The sequence below is a fragment of the Aythya ferina genome (assembly GCF_964211825.1).
Source record: "Aythya ferina genome assembly, chromosome: 1".
Classification (NCBI taxonomy): Eukaryota; Metazoa; Chordata; class Aves; order Anseriformes; family Anatidae; genus Aythya; species Aythya ferina.
Genome location: NC_140296.1, coordinates 206,565,052 through 206,587,798, shown reverse-complemented (window position 1 = coordinate 206,587,798; position 22,747 = coordinate 206,565,052). Strand labels below are relative to the sequence as shown.

General features: G+C 53.3%; 1 protein-coding gene across 3 annotated transcripts in view; it reads right to left on the bottom strand.

Moving 5' to 3' along the window:
• PPP6R2 (protein phosphatase 6 regulatory subunit 2) overlaps positions 1-18,963 on the bottom strand; it is a 106,052-nt gene extending 87,089 nt beyond the window's left edge. The window contains exon 1 of one of the 3 annotated variants that reach the window (XM_084520611.1): positions 18,786-18,963. The gene's annotated coding sequence lies outside the window, so the exon portion shown is untranslated. Of the gene's footprint in view, positions 1-7,041; positions 7,170-18,785 lie in introns of those variants that run through there. The other 2 variants (XM_084520609.1, XM_084520610.1) reach the window with 2 other exon arrangements.
• Between the last annotated feature and the right edge of the window lie 3,784 nt (positions 18,964-22,747).

Genomic DNA, 22,747 nt, shown 5'->3' with positions numbered 1-22,747 from the left:
GTTAAAGACTTCAGAAGTCCCGTCCACAAGGTCAGGCATGGCCAGACAACGAGCACCAGCCGGGGACTCTGCAGGGCAGTTATTCATGGCAATAAACTGCCCAACAGCACTGAACTGTGGCACGGAAGAAAATCAAGGACAGCGTTTTACTGTCAAAAGCACTGGCTAAAAAGAAGCTAAAACCTACCAAAAAAATGCCTTGCAGTCACCTGGAAGGCCTCAAATACTGTTCTGGTCTTTCTTACCTCGCATCAGTAACACCAGAAGTGTCACAAGGAAGCCCAACGATTACAAGGCAGGGGACAGTCACTGCAACCAATTCTTCTCCTCCTGCCAACGTAACGCCCTGCTCATTCACACTCCCCAGCTGATGCTTTAAGTCAGCTCTAATCCATTTTAAGAAGCTGTCAAGCCACTCAGTAACTCAACAAGCTGCGGAGAGTTGCCAGTTTCATACATAACACCACTGTTACCTCACAGGAATTTATTTCTCGGTATTTTTATCTCCAAGATTTTCCCCAGATACTTGATAATTTGGGTTATCCCAAGTTTTTGACTGCGCCGCTTAAGTTGCCTAGAAGAGTCACAGCTTCCCCACAGAGGTGAGTCTCCAAAACCCAGTGTGCTGTGAAGTCCCAGGTCATCTCCGATGAAGCCCTCAGACAGATCTGAAGTCTTCGTGCCGTGACTGCTGCAGAAGGCAGGCAAAGCCACCGCCACCCTGGAGCCATGTCGCTGCAAAAAGGCAGGAGATGCTCTCGGGTCACCCCTGCCTACCTGAGCTCTCACTCCAGAAAACCCTAGGTCTCCAACCCAAACTGTTCTGTGCAGAACAGACATGGTCTAAAGCTCAACCAGGAGTTAAAGCAACGGAGCAAGCGACCAGCGCGCTTCAGCAACAGCCTGAGGCCAAGCCCCAGCAGCCTCAAGTGGAAGAAGCCTCTGTGGGGGCTCAGCACAGCCACGGGCACTCCGTCGGGGAGATGCACAGCCCTGAACCTGCTGACACAGAGCAGACAGGCTAAATTTGCTCTGCTCAAACAGAATTCAAGTTTTTAGCTTAAATGCACAAAACCCCTGGTGCTGCCATGCCAAAAAGCAGGCTTGCTAAATGCTGTAGGTACCACAGCACCGACGCACAGGCCCGTGGGAACAGGGCACATGGACAGAATGAAAAATGTCAGCAGAGCAACTAGAAAATCCCTCACTAGAAAGAAAATCCCTCTGAGCCCAGAGCTGACAACAGCTATTTCTGGAAGACCCCCAAACGAAGACCCTCACTACTTAGCCTGCTCCTGACTCAAGGCACAAAAGAAGCAACTTTAATGAAAGAGCTATAAGAGAACCACACAGCAGGCAGTCCAGAAGCAATTCCGGTAGAACCTGGAAGCACTGCGACTTCTGTGCTTTTTCACCATTTTATTTTCACCGTGTTATCATGCATCTCCCACACTCAGGCCTTGCTGCTAGGAGAGGTCAGAGCCTCTTCTCCTCAATTTTCCTCTTCCCTGTCTTTGGAAAAAAACAGGGTTGTCAACAGTTTCTATTTATGTGTTCAACAACACAAGAAACGACTTACGCTGGCCAGAGCAAGAGAGAAAAACACCTAAGAAATAATTTGATCTTGCACGAGTTATTTGCCCTGACCACGCTGAGCTCAGCACCAGCCTCCCAGCCCGCGCTGCCGCGCCTCCTGCCCTGCACGAGCGGTGCTGGTCCCAGGCTGGGTGCTGAGCAGGCAGGAAACGTGTGGTGAGGGAGCAAGCAGCAGGGCCAGGGCCATTTCGACCAATTTAGTGTCCAGGACCTCAGCAAGCGGTCACACAAAAGCCTGTGCCAGAAAGGTGCAAACTGCTCTGCACCCACACCGATTCCAACCGCGCACGGGCTCCAAGCTACAGTCACGGTGTTTCTGTCCTCACCCAAAGGCAACGCAACCTGAATGTCATAATCCAGCATCCTTTTCACACACAGCAGCTGAACAGCCGTGAGGACTGCTCAACTGAACTGCTCCAGTCTTAAAAGACTCACGGCAGGACTTACAAGAGCACACGGCTCCTAAGCCGGACTTCCCGGCAGCTCAGTGTGCTACTGCTGCGTTTACATCCAGGAACCCAGGGCGTATTTTTCATTTTCAAGGCTCTTCGCTTCTCCCCACAAGTGCTTTTACAGGTAGAGCACCAACTTACTCATCAGATCTGCAGCTGAAAGGAAGTGAGCCTCACACTGCAGAGCGCTGAGCGCCTCGAGAGGTGCTTCACGCCGCCACACCAACTGCCGCACACCCCTCCGCCAAACAAAAGAAAGTGAAAATGTCCCCAGTAAAAATACCCTGCATAGCTTACACCTCCAGAATAGCACTCCTCATCTCGGGCTTGGCGTTGCATCTAAGAATTAAACAGAAAGATGTAAGAACGTCTTACTTGCTTCTACACAGGCATTTTAAGATGCTGTTGGAACCGATGATCCCGTGCCATCAGAGCACGACAGTACAGGCACAGCACGGCAATTACAGAAACACCAGGGAGAACACACCCAAAGCATGGTGCAGACAAGCAGGACACCTCTTTCTGAAGTCTTACTTTTGACATACATCAGCTGCACGTGTGGCAAAAGCATCACTCCTGGAATTACTGAACCTGCAGATGCTGCTCCTGGTGTGCTCGTTTCCCATCACCTCGCCGGGCGCTCAGGAGGAGATTCCCAGGTACACAGCCCATTATTTGCGTGCCACCTTCTCTGAAATCCAGCTTGCATAACAAGAGCTCCAGGAACATTTCTTTTTGTACTACCAGAGAAACAACTTTGCAGAGTAAATGGAAAAAGTGTCTAGTTCCAAACCCTCCAAGGCAGCTTTGGCAGCCCGCTGCTGACAAGTAGCACGCTCCAAGTCTTCGGGTCCATTGGAAGCTTGGAGGAGGAAAAAAATAGCACTGCTAAGCTGTTTGGTACCTATTAACAGACTTACTGGCTAACCAGCCAGAAGAAATGCGTCTGGCGAGCTCCTACAGTAACATGTTTTGCACCAACAAAAAGGCTGCAGAACTCCTGGGCAGTCTTCCACGTCAGCCTAACTCGCCAGAAAGACTCAGCAATAAATAAGTTTGGTTAGTAAAGAGATGCCTGCTCTCACTTTTGCTCTGTCCCATTCTTTCCTTGTCACTAAGAGAGAAGCCCTTTTCAATCTGGAAAACATCACCCCCACACACCGAGTAACAGCCCTGAAGAGCGGCTGCCCGGTGCCCAGAGAGCCCCCCGAAGCCAGGCTGCCTCGGAGCTGCCCCAAGGGGCACGCCAGCCTCGGGGGGACAGGGGAAGGGGGACCTGGCATTTTGCTTGAAGTTGAAGCTGGGCCAGAGCTGCCAACAAGCACAAGGCAGAGTTTCACTGCAGCCCGCCCCAGGGTCTCCAGCACTCCCCAGGTCAGCGCAGAAGTTTGTCGTTTCTCCTCGAGCACTCGCAGCCACCCTCAGCTCCCCATGCCGCCTGCTTCCAGCAGTATTTTAAACCGCATCCTCCTGCTGGAAACAAGTCCTATTTAGAAATTTTTCTAATGTCTCTAGAACAATTTTGGAACATCTCCGCCAGCCAGCACCAGGCACAGCAGTGAGCCTCAGGAGGGCAGCAACCCGCACGGTCACTGAGGTGCTGTCCAAGAGGTGCTGAGCCCAGACCTCGGCCAGCACCACACAGCATCCTCCCACACTGCACAATGGGGCTGGCACAAAGGCTAAACACCACCAGTGCCACCCACGGATGCAAAAGCGTCCCTCAGCACCCCACAGCAGCAGCACACCGACGAGAAGCCGCTGCGCCTGGTGGAAGGATCGGTCCCTGCCTGCTCCCTGTTCCAACACCCGTTTTCCTCAGTTTCCCTTTGGCAGTCAGGTCAGGGTCCATTCAGACAGAAATCACAATTCCCCCTTTTCTGGGAAGAGCATTTCCTATTCAGACAAACTTTAAATAAAGCCAGCAAGCACACGGGCTGCCATAGAAGCAGCTGATTCAATACCTTCCAAAGCTCCAGACTGATGCACAGTTAACTGGCGAGCCCCAGCACAGCCAAAGCTGGCTCCAGCAGCCAGGAGATACAAAACAAAACAAAAAAAAACCACCAAGCTCAGTCCCCAGAGCTGATGCTGATCTCTCGAAGGGGCACGCAGCACCGGGGATGCACACCAGGAATGACTGAGGCCGTCAGCAAGCAGCAGGCCAGCCCTCACCGTGCTGCCACCGCACCAGGCGCATCGCTTCGGGGGCTGCACCGTGCCTGTGACAGGCACACCAACGGGGTCACAGGCGACTGGCAGCGGGTGCCAGGGCTCACACACGTGCATCCACTCCTGGGGACCTCTCCTCCTGTCGCTGAGTTCCCCTGGGCCCATTTTACTGCCCCCCACGTGGGATTTGTTGCACTGCTGAGAAGCCCCCAGGGCACCTCTTCTCCGGGATCAGTCCCAGTAACACTCACATCGCACATGTTCCATTTCAGCATCTCCGTGGCTCTCTGCTGGACTCTCCCAGCCATGAACACAACTCTGTTGTCCTCAGGACAGGTCCCATGGCTCAGCTTCCTCCCACCTGCTGAGGTCCTACTGCACAACCAGCGGGTCTGCTAACAGCATCCCCCAGCTGTCCCAAACACGCTTCTGCTCATCCTTTCCACAGATACGCTGTGTTACTGGCCAAGGGGTGGGTGAGCGCATCGTGGAAAAAGGGAAGAATCACAGAATGGCTTGGGTTGGAAGGGACCTTAGAGCTCATCTAACCCCAACCCCCTGCCACGGGCAGGGATGCCACCCACTAGATCAGGCTGCCCAAAGCCCCGTCCAGCCTGGCCTTGAGCACCTCCAGGGATGGGGCAGCCACAGCTTCTCTGGGATGGGGCAGCCACGGGTTCTCACCACCCTCACAGCGAAATCGCTCCATCACAGAAGGCCACCAGATGGATCAGGAATGATTTGCCCTTGGGGAAGCCCTGCTGGCTGTCTCAGATCACCTCCTTGTCCTGCACGTGCCTTGACAATGCCTCCAGGAGGATCTTGCCAGGCGCAGAGGTGAGGCTCACCAGCCTGTAGATCCTTGGGTTCTCTTCCCACCCTTTTTAGAAACGGGAGCGATGTTTCCCTTTTTCCAGTCACTGGGGACTTCAACTGGCTGCCAGGATTTTTCAAACACGATGGAGAGAGGCTTGGGGACTACATCAGCCAGTTCCCTCAGGCCCCTGGGAGGCATGGCATCGGGTCCCATGGACTTGTAGCTGTTCAGTTGTGTCAGGAGGTCCCGGACCTGCTCCTTGCTTACAGCATGAGGGGCTCTGCTCCCTCCAGCCCTGCCAAGAGGTTTGGGGTCTCAAGAGACGTGGGAAGCCCGACCACCAGTGAAGTTGTTGTTAAGTCCTGCTGCCTTCTCCATGTGTGTTACCAGTCCTGTCTTCATTTGTCAGAGGCAATACGCTCTCCTTGGTCTTTCTTTTGTGACCAATGTACCTGCAGAACCCTTCTTGTTATTCTTTGCCTCCCTCACCACGTTTAATTCCATCCGTGCCTTGGCCTTCCTGACCCCATCCCTGCCCATCCAGACAGCATTTCTGCCCTCTTCCCAGGGCACACAGCCCTGCTTCCACCACCTGTGCAGTTCCTTCTGCCTCAGTTTGAGCAGCAGATCCTTGCTCAGCCATGCCTGCTTCCTACCCTCCCTGCCTGATTTACCACATATGGGAACAGAGAGCTCCTGTGCCCTAAGAAAAATGTCCTTAAAGAGCTGCCAGCTCTGACCAGATCCTGCGTCCCCCCTAAGGACCGTGTCCCACGGGATCTCATCCACTACCTCTCTGAGCAGCTGGATGTTTGCTTTTCTAAAGAATCCAGCTTGAGAAGACACTTGTGGTCTTCCCAGGACTGCACAACACAGCGCTGCACGGGAGGTGACCAGAAGGGAGTTACTTGCTTAAGAGCAGGATGAGGAACGAGTTGTTAGTGAAACTATTCAAAACCAGCTGAGGAACAGAGCCCAGACCCAGCGAGCAGCTCCTCCCAACCACCAGCTGTATGGAAGGAGTTTAGCTGGGTCTGACTGGTCCTTCCTTGCTCTCTCAGTGCTCATCTCCAGGATGAAACAGCGCTGATAGAAATGTTTCCTTATTCACAGTATAATATAGTGAAGATTACATCCGTGATCTGCACTGCTTGCCCCGACTGCATTCACACCAGGCATGAAGAAAAGTGGAAAAAAAAAAAAAAAAACAGAAAATGAGAAGTTTGCTAAGTAAACAAACGCTATGGCACATGAAGGAAGTTTTTCGGATTAGTGTGATTTTATCCCTGAGAGGTCAGTGGGTCTCCAGATAAACTGAGCTGGCACTGATGGTTTCCTGCCGTACCCAGCAAGTACTGGAGCTGCTGAAGCCCACCGCTACGTGGAAACCAAGCAAATTCCTCTCAGGCAGCCACCTCCCACCTTGCCACCAGCTGCACTTCTGTGCTGCAGCTGTCCACGGAGCCACAAGAAGGCAACGTGAAAGCGAGAAAATTAAAGGCAAGAAATACCTAAAGCTTCCTCGCCAGCCTCCTCCTTCCCATCTAGTCTGTAACTTGGAAAACCTCAGTCTTCATAAATATGCTCCAAATTCAAACCGGTGGCATGCCTGCCCTTCGTAATCTCGCTATCTTCAGCAGGCAGAGGAAATCCACCCTTCTGATGGAGGAGCCCTTCCTACCCGACACATGGGGTTCGTTCTCCTTTGGGATACCCTTGCAGACACCCTTTGAAAACCGAGCCTTGGCAGGCTTCATTTTGGCCCCCCCACAAGCAGCAGATCTCCTGTGTCACACCAACCCAGTACAGCCGTTATGGCAGGTTACCTGACGTGCTCCACGTGCTCTCACACCTGATGCTAACATGGGCAGGCATTATTTTACGTACGGCATGTTGCAAGCAGTAAGGCACTAGGCATAAGAGCAAGATAGAAATCTGTCTTCTACAGGTATGCAGAGCCTTAATCTCCCAAGATCAAAAACATTTAGGCAAATCTGTACTTACCCTAGTGCTACACTGAAACTGAAGCTTCCTACTACAGTGGAAGACTGAGCACAAAGCCCTGAGAAAAACAGAAAGCGAGGGTTGGTTACAGCCTGTGAGAAACACACAGCTCACACAGCAACCTGAGGTAGGCCTCAGGTGCAAGAACACAGCTTTTGTAAGCAACAGCTGCAATAAATTAAGGAATTAAGATGAAATGAGCAGCTGTCCCTAATAGGGGAGCCTGGATGAGTCCAAAGCAGCCTTCTCTGCTCCCAAGTTAGCACCGTGCCATCAGCCCATCCCTGCTAGAACAGCCAGCTGCAGGTTTAGTGACAGCGGTGCCGAGAGGCATTATCCATGAAGGTTCTCTGTAAAACCCTGCAAGAGTCATCACCGCACCTCCAGGGCTCCTTGTGGCTGCAGAACGTGAATAAAACCTCTCTTTTAACATCAGAAATCTCCATAAGCACATTTCTCACTCAGCACTCTTCTCCTTGTGCCCTACTCTCACCCATTTTCCCAACCCCGCTGACAGGCAGCGATCAGGAGGCAAAGCAGGAGGAACGAGAGCCCTCGGAGCTGACGAAGGCACCAGCCACTGTAATTCTGCCAAGCTCTGGCTGAGCCTGTACACAGCAAAGTCTCACCACCAGAAAGCACTCAGGCATTGTAACCTTTGTCACCTCCTACAACTGAGCACACAGCGTTATTGATCGACTCTGTTGTACTGGGTTAGCTCTGCAGTTAGCCATTGACTCAGTGCTGGGATAACTAGCACTTAAAACCTTGCATCTCATGCCATGTGCTCACCAGGCAGTTGTTGTTGTTGTTTAAGAAGCACTTAGTTTATTAGTTTATCACTGATTTATTGCTTCATCTTCCTTCCACTCCCTCCAAGTCAGATGATCTCCAAAGGTGAACAGTCAGCAGTTTCTGTTCCGTTCAGGTGAAGGATGTGTCTCTGGTTAAACACCCCAAGGACTGTGCCTGTGGGCCCCTTCCCCAGCAGAAGGGCAGCGAAACTTTGCTGGAAGGCCGGCCGGGGTCCTGGGGAGCGGGATCACATTCCTGCAGCAAGCACACCCCTCTGCTTCTATCCCCAGGGTTCAGCTCCTCTGGGAGGGACAGGACAGGTCAGGGTCCTGCCGAGCACACCCAGCACCTCCTGGGCACCACAGCCACGTCTCCCAGCAGAGCGTTTTTTTGACATCCTCCACCCGGGACCAATCCCCAGCCCAGGGCCCCGAGGCGCTGCCTCCTTTGGCCCCACGAGGCTACAACTTTGCCCTGACCCAGGAGGCGGCCACCTTCCCGCGGGACCGCCCAGCCCCAGCTGCTGATGTGCAAACACGAAGACACGCGTGGAGCTATCAGATAAAACCCGCTCCCAAGCAGAGCAGCAGCTCAGCAGCAAGCCAGGAGCCTGCCTCTGCTTTCCTCTTCTGAACTAGCAATAGGAATTCCTTCTTTTTTTCGTAGCACCTAACTGGGGGATGAAAGAGGCCGTGCCTACACTCCTCGGACACAAGCAGTAAATGCCAAGCTGCAGCAGCCTGGTGTACCAGCACAGCGAGGCATTTCTATTCCTTTAAATAAAAAACTGCTGCAGGCAAAACATGATGAAGGCTGTCTGTTGAACAAATATGCACCCGAAATTAAGAGTTACTTCTAATTATTTTACGCTTCTGAAGTTCCTAATAAAAAGATGCTATCAAGAAGTACTTTGTTTTGAAGATCAGCTTTATCCCCACCTAGCATCTAGCTAAACAGCCCAGCATCTAGCTAAATCGTTGCCCTACCCCATGCTAAGGACAAAGTTTGCACAGCTTTTTTAAATGTTGCATTTTTAATGAAATTCAACACACCCAGACACTGAAGAAACTGCTATGCTTCCAAAAAATGCAGAAAAACTAGCCACAAAAATACACCAAAGTCAGTGTGAACATAATTGCACAGAAAAAAAGGCTTTTTTTTCTAGGTCAGCCGAAAGCCTGTGGAACTGAGCACACCAAGTATGGGGCTCCCCAGCCTAACAGCGTCCCTCCATCTGTAAGGGCACAGCCAGCTCGGAGCTGCCAGCCCCCAATGCTCTCCATCCCTGACCATTTCACACTCTTACAGGACCAAGTCATCCTGGAGCCTGGCCCCCCGTGAAGTCAGCGAGCAGGGGCAGCCTTTCCAAGTCACCCTCCTGCAGGGATTTTCAGTGCTTCACTTTAAAGATTACCCTTTACGTGTAAGATTTGCAATTCAATTTGAATATTACAAAGCCAGCACTCAATCGCTGTTAAACAAGCACAACAAAACCACGGGGGTTTTAAATGCCAATTTGCATCTCTTGCAGGACTCCGCAGCCACTCCACCCCGCGCTCCCTTGCCTGCTTACCTGAGTGAACGAGACTTGGATGCCACTCAGACTTCTAAGCAACAAACTGAGCTCTTCCTGATCACCTTCAGAAGTCGTTGGCTACATCATCTCAAAACCGAGATGCTGGTGTTCTCCAGCCAGGAGCATTTTACAGACAATGTGCTGTGCAGATCCACATCCCGCACAGATCCGGACCCTGGGTATTTTCTCCTCGTTGCACCCCCAGAACAAGCCAGCAGCACAGCACGCCGTTCAGACTGCTGACGGTGAAACAGCAGCATTTGCAAATAAAAGATTTCCTGTTGTGCTTTTCAAGAAGATCAAGAGCTGTAGGTTTCAGACGCACCTATTTCATCAGGACCACGATGTCCTCAACCAAGCGAGACAAACCACTGCCCGCGTTACTCTGCTGGTCCCCAACACAAGTCCAAAGCGGCACAGCCACACTCGTGCCTCTGCTGCAGCTTTCCCAGAATATTCCCATGTCCGGCTGTTCTACCAAACCACACAAACAAGGCACCACACTGCTTTTCAGAACTGTAACTCCTCAGTGCCCTAAAACAGGTCATTAAACGTGCATCTTCATTTCCTTAATCGCTCGGGGTATCACATGGGCACCGTCCGCACAAGGAACTCAATCCAAGCATCTCTGCAGTTACAATAAATATTACAACACTCAAAAATCTTCCATACGACAACAGACCACCAATCTGTTTTCCCATCGAACGGCACCACTTCAGTGTATTTACGAGCTTTATGTCATGAGACATCTTGAAAGGAAAACGATCATTTGGAAGTTTCAGACCCACCCTTCTGGCGTTTACTCGGACAAACAAGCTTTGGAGCTCAGCTTGCTCGTCAAATGGCAAACCGGAATCATGCGCTGGCGATTCTGCTGCAGTTTGCCATGTATTCAAGGCTGCACTGATGAAAAAAGTCGTTTTTCCTTTTCCATGCACTACTAGCAGAAAGAGAACTCAGCTGGATCGTTCCCCGACTGGCTCACAGCACGGCTGCACAAATGCTTGCGCCAGCAAGGCGTGAGGGCAGAGAAGCGAAGAATGGGGATGAGCAGCAAGAAAGGGACAGCCTTCCAGCGCTGCTGCCAGCTTCAATGCACGTCAAACTATGGCTTTAAGCTCCAGTTTCAAGCAGTTCACATTGCAACTCAACAGCCTTAAACATGACCGAAAACACTAACGAAAAGCACAGGTTCTGCAACAGGAAGGGTGATAACTTCAAGTGGCTTTAAAGAGCGATATCTATTTTTCCAAGTTTAATAAATTCTAGAGTTTGTTTTCTTTTCCCACAGTTTATACATCGGCCTTGCGCAGAAGATCAGCAGTAAACACGCTCAGTCTGTAAAATCCCTCAGAGAACACAGACTGGGGTAGCTGCAGGAACAGGGCAGCATCTCAGTGACCATCCCAGCTGCAGTAAAGCCTCGTATTCAAGACTGCTCGGTGCTGCACCTGACTACACAATTAGAAGTCATCTTTGAGATTCATTTACATGACACCAAGCTTGTTGGAATACCAACTCCACGTCCAGCAAAGCAGGCTACAGGCAGCAAAACCACTGCCCTGCTGCATTCCCCCCATGCCAAGAGCCCTGAGCACCAGGAGCTGCAGCCACACAGGCACCCGGCAGCACAGGGCTGTACCAGCGGGAGGCACACGGCTGGAGATGCCTTCAAGAGCACATTTTGTGTTCTACAAGTGGTTGGACCAAAGCCTTACCTTATGGTGCCACATTAGGTAACGTTCCTGCTGCTTCGGTGCGGGCCAGGGGAGCATCCTTGGTTTCAAATGGGGATCGGCATCACAGAGACAGCCTGGGGCAGTCGGCCCCAAAAGCAGGCACAGTCAGCTGGCTCGGGATTAGGTAAAGGGAAGCCACGAGGGAACCAGGGCAGAACAAGGTGCTGGGGGGCACCTCTCAATTCCACCAGTAACTTCCACAGGTACCTGTGCTGCTCCCAGTACACGAAGGTGTCATCGAACGTCACACACAAACGTTTCCTCCTCTTACACAGGTGGAACACCCACACACGAAGTCAAGCCTACAAACTCTTGGCCTAATTAATAACCGACACCAAGCTTCACAAGCTGTTTGCACACCAGAAATTGTGAACCAGAAATACGTCTGGGCTTCCACACACCCTATCAGTTCCCCTTGCTGTTTTTTTTATATAGCAGATAACCCGGTCTTATTTTTCAGTCTTCTCTGCCATGCTGTTTTCTTTAAAGACACTTCAATGTTGTCTCTACCACTACCACACACAACGTTTCACCATCTCCAGGCACAGCACCCATTCCAACAACTACACTCTTATTTGGCTTGTTGTTCACACACGGAGCTGAATTTCCAGAGACCTTCCAACAGCGCTGCCTGCTCTTCTCCCATCTCTTCCCCATCAGGCAGTCAGAGTTTAGACAGGCCCACGTGCACCAATTGCAGTCATTTCCTACCAGCAAGGAGTGCCTTTCATGTCCCAAAACTTCAACACACGGGCCGATGGAAGACAATTCATTTTTATCATGGGCTTTTGAGACTCTCCTGTTTCTCCAAACACTTGGTCTGCCATCAGTTTGTTAGCAGCTTGGTAAAATTCCTGCTTTTCCAAAATAGTACCCTCATGACTATGGCAGAGCCTACCAACTTTGGCTACACAACCATTTTTTCCCTCACATGACAAATTTCTGCCGTGACTGCCAAGTGATTTGGTTTCATTTCACAGATCCTTGGTAAAAACCCAGGTATACACTAAATATTTTTATTTGCTCTTCTCTTCTTAGACTAAAATTAAATAGTTTTGTCCTTGGGAACTGTACCAATTCATCCCAGCGTTTTCTTCCAGGTATTTTAAAAACCAGCACTTGTAAGCTCACTTCAACAGAGTTAAAACTTTACTCAAGAAAACAGAAGTCAAAGTGGTGAGGCCTTTTCTGCGAGATGGAAAAGACAAAACATTCCTCAGCAGTGCTGCTGCCTGAAGCGGAGGGGAAAGGAAGACCTGGGGGTCACACACACACTTGGTACTGGATAAAAGCCGCCACGCTGAAAGAACTGCAGATATTAGCACTGATTATTTGAAAGGGTGACTTTACAGTGACTACGATTAACTAAAAACAAAGATGACAGAAGCATCAGGAAAAGCAGAAGTAATGAAATTAGCTGCCTGTTTTGTAAGAGGAAACAGTGGGTACAGCGTAACATGGATGGAAAGCAAACACGCATTTATTCCTGGCGCTGCATCCCTAAAACATTAAGCACTTCTCTGCAAAATTCGGCATCCTCAGATGACTTATTTTTGTAAACAACTCTGCCACCTCAGCCCCAAGTCTGTACAAAACCCAGATGCGTGTAACAGTCCCATGACTGGTCACACTTAAATGGTCTTTAGAAAAGGAGCAAGATTCCTATTTATGTTTACTGCAACAGCGACGCCAAACTTCTGTACGTCTCAGGGTCCTCTCCCCGCTACCAATGCAGAGGCGTGGAGAAGTGCTGCCTTCTGCAGCACGGAGCTCACTGTTTGTTTATGACCCCAACCCAGCAGACAACCACAGGATATAGTTACTGTGCTGGTTAGCACCTGTAGGTCTCAGCCAGAACCTTGAAATCCAACTGTGCTGGTCGTGCAGATGACAAAAACTTCAGCTTGCACTGGTCTCAAGCAGGTCACCAGGTGCTCCGAAATATTTAAAGACTCTGCTTTCCACCTCAAACTCATCAGCCAGCTGTGAAAGAGGAAGAAGACTCACCACGCAGAGCTAAGGGCACAGCACGTTGCAAAACATACCCAAGGCCACATTAACCTTACAATCCATCACGGGCAAGGAGGCAACCTCAGTGAGACGAGGAGAGCCCCATCAGGACCTCTGCCCAGCGAGTCTGCTCTTCTGGAACTGGATCTGCCTCACCTAGCTTGTAGATATTTATGCTATCGATGACTAATCTGAATTAGTCACCCAAACTCCCGCTGCTGTAGGAGAGAAACGAGCGCTTCTACAGCAAAACTATTTCAGACTTTTGCATCAGAAGAAAATAAGCATCTGTGTCTCTCCATTGACTAAAAAAAGGAACCCTAAACGGTTACCTCAGATGTAGGCATTTACATCAGAGAGATCTGAGCTTCAGGGACAAGTCTCCAATCCCCTGAAAACGAAGGCAGAGTCTGAAACACAACGTTATGGAAAAGCAGCTTAGAAAGCCACGGGAGAAAACAAAAGCCACCAACAGGATGTAGCACACACCATGGGCAATGCAACGTTAAAAAGTGGTATAATAAAGGACTGCGAGAAGGCCTAAGTAACAAAAACCAACTGAGCCCTAAGAAAAGCAATCACCCACGCTAAAAGAACTAGAAAAGGGTAATGTGCAATAGAACCAAGCTGAAATCTGGTATTTAGGATCTTCTTATTTGATAAACAGAGAGCTGGCTGGGCATCTGTTGGCCAGCACCTGGATGCTCTATAGCTCAGGAGCTGAAGTCTCAGGACTCTGAGGATGACCCGATATGGCACCTGCTATGCTCAGTCTGATTTAATCCCAGCCTTCCCTCACACCACCGCAGCCCCTTCCCGTTTAGCGGTCTGCCAGCAGGGCAGCAGCGCTCAATCCCTATGGTGCTGAGTACCCAGAGTACAATAAGGGAGCAGAAATTGAGCAGGAGGAGCAGTCCTGACAGCGCAGCTCCCTGGAAGCACGGGACCAAAGCAGGAACAGCCACGCTGCAAACTCAGATCAGTTAAATGGGAACCACACCTTATTCAAATGCAGACAGAGACCTGCTCTGCCCTCCTCTCCCTCCCAGGTCGGCTTCCCGCATCCTCCCGTGTGTCAGCACTGCTTGTGCAACTGCACATCGAGCTGCTCGTGGGAGCTGATCCAGCTGAAAGCTCCTCACTTGGAGCAGTGCTGGCGTTCAGCGGCAGCACAAGTGTTAATGCCAACACACGGCAGCCTGGGCCGGGGCCAGCTCGCAGGGCCTCAGAGCTGCACCCTTGTCCTCTGGCTTGGGGAGGCAGAGAGTTGTCAACCTGACCGCTTGCAGTCTCTGTTATCCTTCTAAAAAGTGGGAATCGGTCTTAAAAGAGAAGGATCACAGTAAATGGGGTGCCAGAGGATCCTCCGAAGGAACAAAATGAAACGGTAAATGGCTGCAGAAACACAGCCTGCCTCGTGCCACCCTGCCCTGTGCACATGGAGCTGGGAAGCTGGAACAGCCCCAGGTTCCACCAGACCATCGGGAACGAAGAGCAAGGGGGAGAAAGGAAGGGAGAACACGGCAGGGAATGCACGGCATCATCAGGAAACGTGAGGGCATACCCATCACACGCGCTGTCTGTTAACATAAGTCTACCAGGGAAAAATTAAAGACAAAATTGAAACTGAAACGTGTTGTGTTGCCTTCTTCCTGCCGCAGGCTGCAGCAGGAACGGCCACCTCCACCACCACAGTCTTTGCACCCTTTTTGTGCTTTCCCCTCAGCGAGCAGTGCTGATGCCTGCTCTGCTGCTGCTGCTCCCGATTCTGCCAAAGAAAATCAAAATCAAAGTGACAAAATGTTTACCAGTGTCACTGCGAGCCACGACGTTCTGAACAGCAGCAAACTGCAGAACTGAAAAGAGGAAAAAAGCCTACAACAGGCATGAGAGGAAGAGCAGCAGAGTCGTTTGCCAACCGAACAAAAACCTTGAATTCAAGGAATCAGTACCTTGGGAAAGTTTTTGCAAGTCCTGTAGATGGCCAACCACCCCCACCAAAGCCGAGCTTGGTGGAAGTTTTATTTTGCCGAGGTAACGAAATGGCCCCAGCGCGGCCTGGCTGCCTTCAGGAGCTCCCTGAACTTTGCCATTTACCCATAATGTTATTTTCTCGTGCCTTCCGGCTTCCCTTCTGTACAGATAAGATTGTGTCAGAGCCGTGTCAGGACGCAGCGGTGAGAAATTCGGTGTTTGCCATGCCGGGGACAGGGCCCAGGGGAGCAGGGCAGCTGGCACCTCGCTCCCAACAGGGCCAGCGGCCGCCCCACGCGGGACGAGAAGTCCAGCAGGCACCAAGAAAGAGAAATAGAAAAAAACCTGGCAGCAGGCAGCAGCCCCAGCACAACAGCTGCAGAGCTTCCAGGCTCAGGCCGATGCTTTCGACTTCCTCCTCCTGCCAGGACGTTCTTCTGAGCGAGCTCATCCCGCTCCTGCTGACAGCCCCTTCCCGACCCCTGCCAAAGCACGCTGTTGGCTGCACGCGGCCACCGGCAGCCCCTCGGGTTTCCCTCGGACCAAGAGGCATTAATAAGCAAAAAGCCAGAATGGTGCTGTCCAGATCCAGCCAGAGCTGTCGACCTGCAGCTCACAGAGTGGGCTCGAGCCCCAGGCACACACAGGGCACTGCAGAGATCCGAGCTTCTTCACGCTGGCTGTGAAAGCTTCCTTCCCTGAGATAACTTCAACATTTCTCTGCCTGGATTTCCCCCCTGCCTGAGTTAACACGCAGGTAAAAATAGCCCAGGCACGTCAGGATAAAGTCAATATTGGTTATTGCTCTGCCGCCTGCCTTAGGACCAAAACAAGGCCCAGGGGGAGGGGAGGGCACGGGGAGGGAAGGAGCAAAGCGCAATGAAAGGAACAAGCGGCCCAGGAACACAGCCGCGGCCAGAAAAGCCAACATGCTTCTGCTTCTCATAATATTGAATCAGAGAGGACACCTCAGCTCCTTTGTTGCTACTACTGGTCACGGAGAGGCCACATTCTTCCCTGATCCTCACGTAAACCCGCTCACGTCTGTAGATCTCCCGTGAGAAGGAGGTAACAAACAGCCAAAGCGATCCCCCGGCCCATAAAAGATAATTAAGAACAGAACTGCCTTACCCTATAAATAGGGCCGGGAGCGCACGACTGCTCCTCTGCACTGCAGCTCCATATTTGACTGCCTAGATGGGAGCCGACATCGCTCCGGAGCACAGCCTCTTACCTCTGCTCCCCGCAATTAGTGCTCCACCAAGCTCCCACCACCAGCAACAAGACCTCCCCCAGGTGCTCCTCCCTGCAAAGCTCCCGGGCTGCCAACACTCGGCTCCTGCTTCGCTCCCCACTCCCTGACCTCAACTGTTCTTCCCGTGTCACTTACACCCAAGTTTCCCTGTTATTCTCGTCATTCTACTATTGTTTCAGCAGCATTTACTCTAACGAGGCTCTCTCCTCTTTCTCGGCATTCCAGTTCACCCGTTTTTACAGCCGAGCTTATTAGGCTGCTCTAGCTGCTGCCCTTCAGGCACTGACACTTCAGACTCCAAGCCACTGTGTTAAGAAAACACACTGCTTGATTATGCATGTGGAGTCACTCTCCCCAACGTATAATCTGCAGCTTTTACCCTTACACCTCTACAGACCTCGTTACCAGCAGCAGGGAACACGAAAGCCCGTCCTCCCTCTCCCCAAACACAGCACCTTCGGTCACCCAAGCTCTGTGGTGCTCAGGACAGAGCAGCGCTTTTGGTTTCTCTTTGGCACCTCAGCTGGCAGCCGGTAAAAGCAAGGAGCAGGCATGGGAGGAAGGGCTCCTTCCAGCCAGCACAGCCCTGCGAAGAGGAGGAGAAGCCCGTCCATGGAGCTGCTTCCTCCTGGAGCTCAGGACTGCACAACCTGGGGACAGCGAGGCCCCAGCTCATCCCAGCTGAGTCCTGAGCAGCAAGCCCTGAGCTGGGGAGACCCCAAAGCACTGCCTGTCCCCAGCAGCCCCACAGGCACCCCCTGCTTTCCACCATCCCCTCGCAAGGGAGCAGGGCAGAAGGGCTGTGACACTGCTGACAGTACCCTGCCGCGTCCTACGGGCAACTCAAACCCACGGTCTGAGGGTGCTCAAATATTACTAGGGTAACGAGATACGGGGCTGGAGATAGCTCGCTTTATCATCCATTTGAACATGGCACTCTCCGATTTCTGAACTATGAACTTAAAACTCCAGCCCGTCCCTATGGCAGTGTTATGGTTCCATCGAGCACCGTGCTCAGAACGAGGGCAATTTGCTGCTCCCCACCACCCCCACGCAAACGCCCCGTGCACAGCAGCTGCCTCCCAGGGGGTTGAAGCGGGCAGGAGCCCCCCAGCACCTCAAATCTGCCCCCTGTCCCCCTGCCCGACCCCGCTGTGCCACCGCCTCAGCTCCTCCCAGGAGCTGCCACACCACAACTTCCACCCCATTTCTCACCAGGACGCTGTCCCCAGATTTGCAACGTAACACCCAGAACGTGCCAAAGGCCCCAGAAACGTCTGCACGACAGAGAGACGAAAATCAAAGCAGGCCTCCAGTTTCCAAGGGTTGTGTTCTTGCCCAGCCCTGGGTCATCCCCCGAGCAGGCGTTTATGGGCTCGCTCAGGGCCCTGTGGATCGTTTTACGCCCCTCCTGCGCGGCCCAAAATGTAACTTTGCTTACCATGATATCACCAGCCGTTGCTATGGAAATTGCTATACTACCATGCACTAGGGTTGTTTTTTTTTTAAACCACCGAAATATTTTGGCAGGCTGTTTGCCTCTAAGTGTCAGGATAACAAGGAAAATCATAAATGTTTCTTCTCCCGTCACCCTTAAAGCCGTGCGTTATTAAAAAGCAAAACCTGCCGGGCGGCAGCTACACGCTGGGCCCTGGACAGGCCCGAAATAGCAACTTTCCCCTTTCGCTTTGCAGAGAAAATAGATTACATCGGGAACAAGGCCTCGGCTTTGCGAATCACTGTTCTTGACGGGGAGATCAAGAGCCGAAAAGCACCTCGGGCCCTCCCAAGTTCTCTGCGCCTGTTTTTCACTTCCTAGTTGTTGTTGTTTTTTTTTGTGGTGCTGTTTTTTTTCCTTTTTTTTCTTTTTTTTTTTTGAAGCGCTGCAAAACAAGGCCCTGGCTTTCCGAAGGGACCCCCTGAGGGCAGCGGCCCCCCCCCCCTGCGGGACCCCGCAACGGGACGGCGGCACCGGGACAGTACCGGGGGGCTCCCCCCGACCCCACAGCACCCCCCTGACCCCACAGCAACCCCCAAATCCCCCCTTTTCCCCCTCAGACCCCGCTGTGCTCGGCCGCGGGCAGGGCCGGCGGGGAGGGCTCGGGCCAGGGCCTGCAAAGGGGCAGCCCCGGGGGGGTCCCGGGGGTCGCGGCACGGTGTGGGGGGGGCTCCCGGCGGCGTCGCGGGGCCCGGGCGGGGGTCGCGGTGTAGGCGGGTGAGGGGCAGGCCGCGCACCGCCCCCACCGGGCCCAGCGGGCCCGAGCCCTCCACGGGAGCCTCCGTGAAGGCGGCGGAGGTGGAGGGAGGTGAGGGGGGTGCGGAGGGGGGGGGGCGCGGCGCGGCCCGGCCCCGGTGTCGGTGACAGCTCGGCGGTGGGCCCGGCCGCGGGTCTCACCTGCTGGGGTCCGGCCCTGCCGTCCAGCCCCTGGCGGGGCCGCTGTGGCGCTGCCTGGCTGCGAGGCCCCGCGGCGAGGCGGGCATGGGCCGCGGCCGAGGCGGGGGCGCGGCGGCGGCCGGGGCTGCGCTGACAGCGGGCGGCGGGCGCGGGCGCTCCGGCGGCCTCCAAAATGGCGGCGGCCCCGCTGCTGCCCAGCGCCCAGAGAGGGGGGGGGGGAAGAGGGCGGGAGGGCGGGGGCGGGGGGCGGGGCCAAAGGGGGAGGGGAGGGGAGGGGCGGGGAGGGAGGGGCGGGGAGGGAGAGGGGGCGGGGCCGGGAGAGGGGCGGGGAGGGAGGGAGGGAGGGAGGGAGGGAGGGGGAGAGGGGAGGAAGGGGGGGAAATGGGATGGGGGGGGTGAGAGGGGATAGGGGGGGCACAGCCTGAGGGGGGGGGGCACAGGGAGAGGGGATGGGGAGGGAACAGGGTGAGGGGATGGGGGGGGTCACAGCCATGAAGGGGGTCACAGGGGGAGGGGGTGGGAGGATGGGGGGGCATGGGGTGAGGGGGGAGTGAGGGGATGGGGGGACACAGGGTGAGGAGATGGGGGGGTCACAGCATGATGAGGGGTCACAGCACGAAGGGGGTGTGAGGGGGGGCACAGCATGAGGGGGTGGGAGGGGATGGGGGGGCCACAGCCTGAGGGGGGGGGCACAGGGTGAGGGGATTGGGGGGGTCACGGCATGATGGGGGGGCATGGGGTGAGGGGGTGTGACAGTGGGGGGGCACGGCCTTAGGGGGGAGTCAGGGGATGGGGGGGGCACGGGGTGAGGGGGAGTGAGGGGATGGGGGGGTCACAGCCATGAAGGGGGTCACAGGGTGAGGGGGTGGGAGGATGGGGGGGTTACGGCATGATGGAGGGGTGCACGGGGTGAGGGGGGGGTCAGGGGATGGGGGGACACAGGGTGAGGGGATGGGGGGGTCACGGCATGATGGGGAGCATCAGGGGTGCCTGAGGGGGACGTGAGGGGATTGGGGGGGGGACATGAGGGGCCAGGGGGGTCATGAGGAGAAGGGGACAGGGCACAGTGGTTTGGTCCCGGCCCTGTGGACACTGGGGAAAGGGGCCAGGGCCCAGGGGAAGGGGAACGGGGCCAGGGGAAGGGGACAGGGCCTGGGGAAAGGGGGACAGGGTCCAGGGGAAGGGGTCAGGAATGGGGGAACCCCTGTCACTGCTGGAACAGGCCCCGGGGCCTCAGGGGGTGCAGGCTGGGGGCTTCGCACCAAGGGGGCCGCTGTGGGGCAACTCACGGCCTTTGGGGTGGCATTTAATGCCTGGGGACAGCAAGAGCCCTTGGGGGGCACAGCTCCGGCACGGGGACGCAGAGGCCGAGCTGCGAGCACCGGGCAGGGCCCTGCTGGGCTCACTGGGAACTGGGGGACTGGGCCCTGCTGGGGACACTGGGAATGGGGACGGAGGGTGTGGGGCTGGGGGGAATGGGAGAGGAAGGAAAAGGAAAAGGGACGATCCGAGAGATGGAGCGGAGCGGCGCTGGGCAGCAAGGCTCCTCTGAGTCACGCTGCCGTGATGGATTAAGTCGGCTTCGCTGCTGCCTTGCCCGGATTTGTCTCGGTGTGCTCATAAACTGCTTCCTCCCTGCCAGCACCACGCAGGAACCGAGCAGGAACTGAGTTAATTCTTCATCCCAAAGCCAATTCTTGCCATTGGGTTTGCCACCGCGTCTCGTCTTCTCTGCCAGTCCTCGGCCTTCAGCCCTCGGCCTGCCACTATTAATTCACATTTATAATGTCACACGTTCATAATGTCACGCATTGGTGTTTGCTCCAGCACCTGCAGACAGACCTAAGGAGGAAACCCTGCTGAGAGGGTCTCAGTGGCAACCAGGCCCCCCCTGGATGGAAGCACACAGGGGAGATGGGGCCAGCACGGCGGGTGAGAGAGCTGCCTTAAAACCACCCTGTTTGCACCATAGGGGTGGGTTTTTTCCCCGCAGAAATACCATAAAAAATCTCCACCGTCACTGAGCATACCAAATTGGCAACGATTCTCATCTAGGCCTGGTTTTCTCATCGTAAGGGCTTGAAGGCAAAGGCTCCAGGACTGTTAACAGCCAGTATGGTAATTAACACTTTGTTGGCCATTAACAAGGGAAAAAAGAAAATATTAGTACAACTCCTTAAGTTTCATTTCTCTGTTTTGTCTGTTGGAGGGTAATGAGCTTATAAAGCACTTTTTATGGCATGCTGTGGCTTCTGGGAACGGAGCAATGGCAATCCAAGGAAATCCTCGATTCTTCCAGCCGTGCCCAGAGGGTTTTCGTTTGCTGTCTCCCCACTCAGAGCCAGAGGGCCAGGGCTGGAGACCCTGCCTGCCCCAGCTGATTTCTAGAATGTAGGTCTTGGAACAGCTTCCTTCTTTTCTCCTCCAGATCTACAAAATACACTAAAACACTGCTTAACTGCACAGGCTTGGCAGTGAGGACGGACTCGGGCTGCCAACTCACCTCTCCCAACCCGGCACGCAGGCAGGCACAGGAACTGGGAGTGCTACTGGAGCCAGCAGAATGGCCCACGGGACCGAGCCCCTGGGTGTTTTATGAGGCCAGCTATATTCTGCTGCAAACAGCCATGGGTTTCTTCTGGGGCTACTCGTGCTGACACGCAGGTGCTGAATACTGGTATGACCTCTTTCCTGTTCAAACAGATACAAAAATCATGTCTGTCCACTTGTGCACATATTTAAATTTGGCAATTTCAAGTTTCACATCCCTCACTGTCATTAAAATCCACGCCAGGATATAAATAATTAAAAATATTATCCTGTCACTCTCCTTTCAGCAATGTCTCAGCCTTCCTAAACAGGAAGGAGCCGATGATTTGGTGTCCTCGCTCCAATGGTGTTAGCATTTCCAGACAATTGTTTATTGAAATTCATGCTGGCCATATTCAGTCCAACGTGCACTTGAATGATCTTGTGATTAGTCAGTGCCCAATCCAGCAAAAATATATTCAGAAAAGGAGTGCCTCTTTCACGGTTTTATAGGAAAAAATCCTAAGGATTTTCACCATTTCTTATTAAACTAGAACAGTAATTTCACCAGGTTACAAAAGTGTGAATTTACTTTTAAATCCTAAGGCCTGTGGATAAGAGAAAGAAACAGCTTTGCTGTTTACGTAGTGTTTTATATCCGCCCGGTTTCACTACTGCTCATCTCACATAGAACAAAGAGAAAGAAAGAGCAAGGTACAACAGTGCCAGCTCTGCTTAAATTAACAGTAACTCAAGCAATGGGATGCAGCCGCTATTCTGGCCGGTGACCTCAGCTCTCCCTGTCTTAGAGAAAGATTAAGAAGCTGAATCTGTCTGCCATTGCGCTGTGTCAAAAAGTCTCGCGGAAGAGTAGCTCAGCTGCAAGCTCTCTGAGATAGCAAAGTTGTCCCGGTGCCAATTTGTATGTCATTCGGCATTCTGTTGACGCTAACAATAATGGATACAGACCATTTCTAAACAATCCGAATTGTGTAAGCACGCAACAAACAGAACTCATTCTAGCAGGTGGCCAAGAAAGCACTCTGCGGGTACAAGAATTCATCCCACTGGCCCCAACGAGGACCGTTGGTCGCTGTTGCTTCGTTGCCTGCACTGCTGCAGAACTGCACCTGGAGCCACGGCCGCAGGCTCTGCCACCGTGTCCTGTCCTGGCGGTTAGCCCTGCCCTCGTTGGGCTCGCACCCCCAGAATTAGCATGCATAATTGCACTTTCGTCCCGTATGCAAACTTGTAGTCATTGGACAAGTCTGGTGAATACTGCCTCACTTTTTTAGCTACGCATTGAGGATGTATTCCACATCTGTACAAAATCAGCTAAAACTATGTTGTTAGCTTTCACCCCCGAACTTGAAAAGCTGCCACTGGTTAACTCAAATAACTGATTTGCACATCAAGCCGCCAGGACATACTGC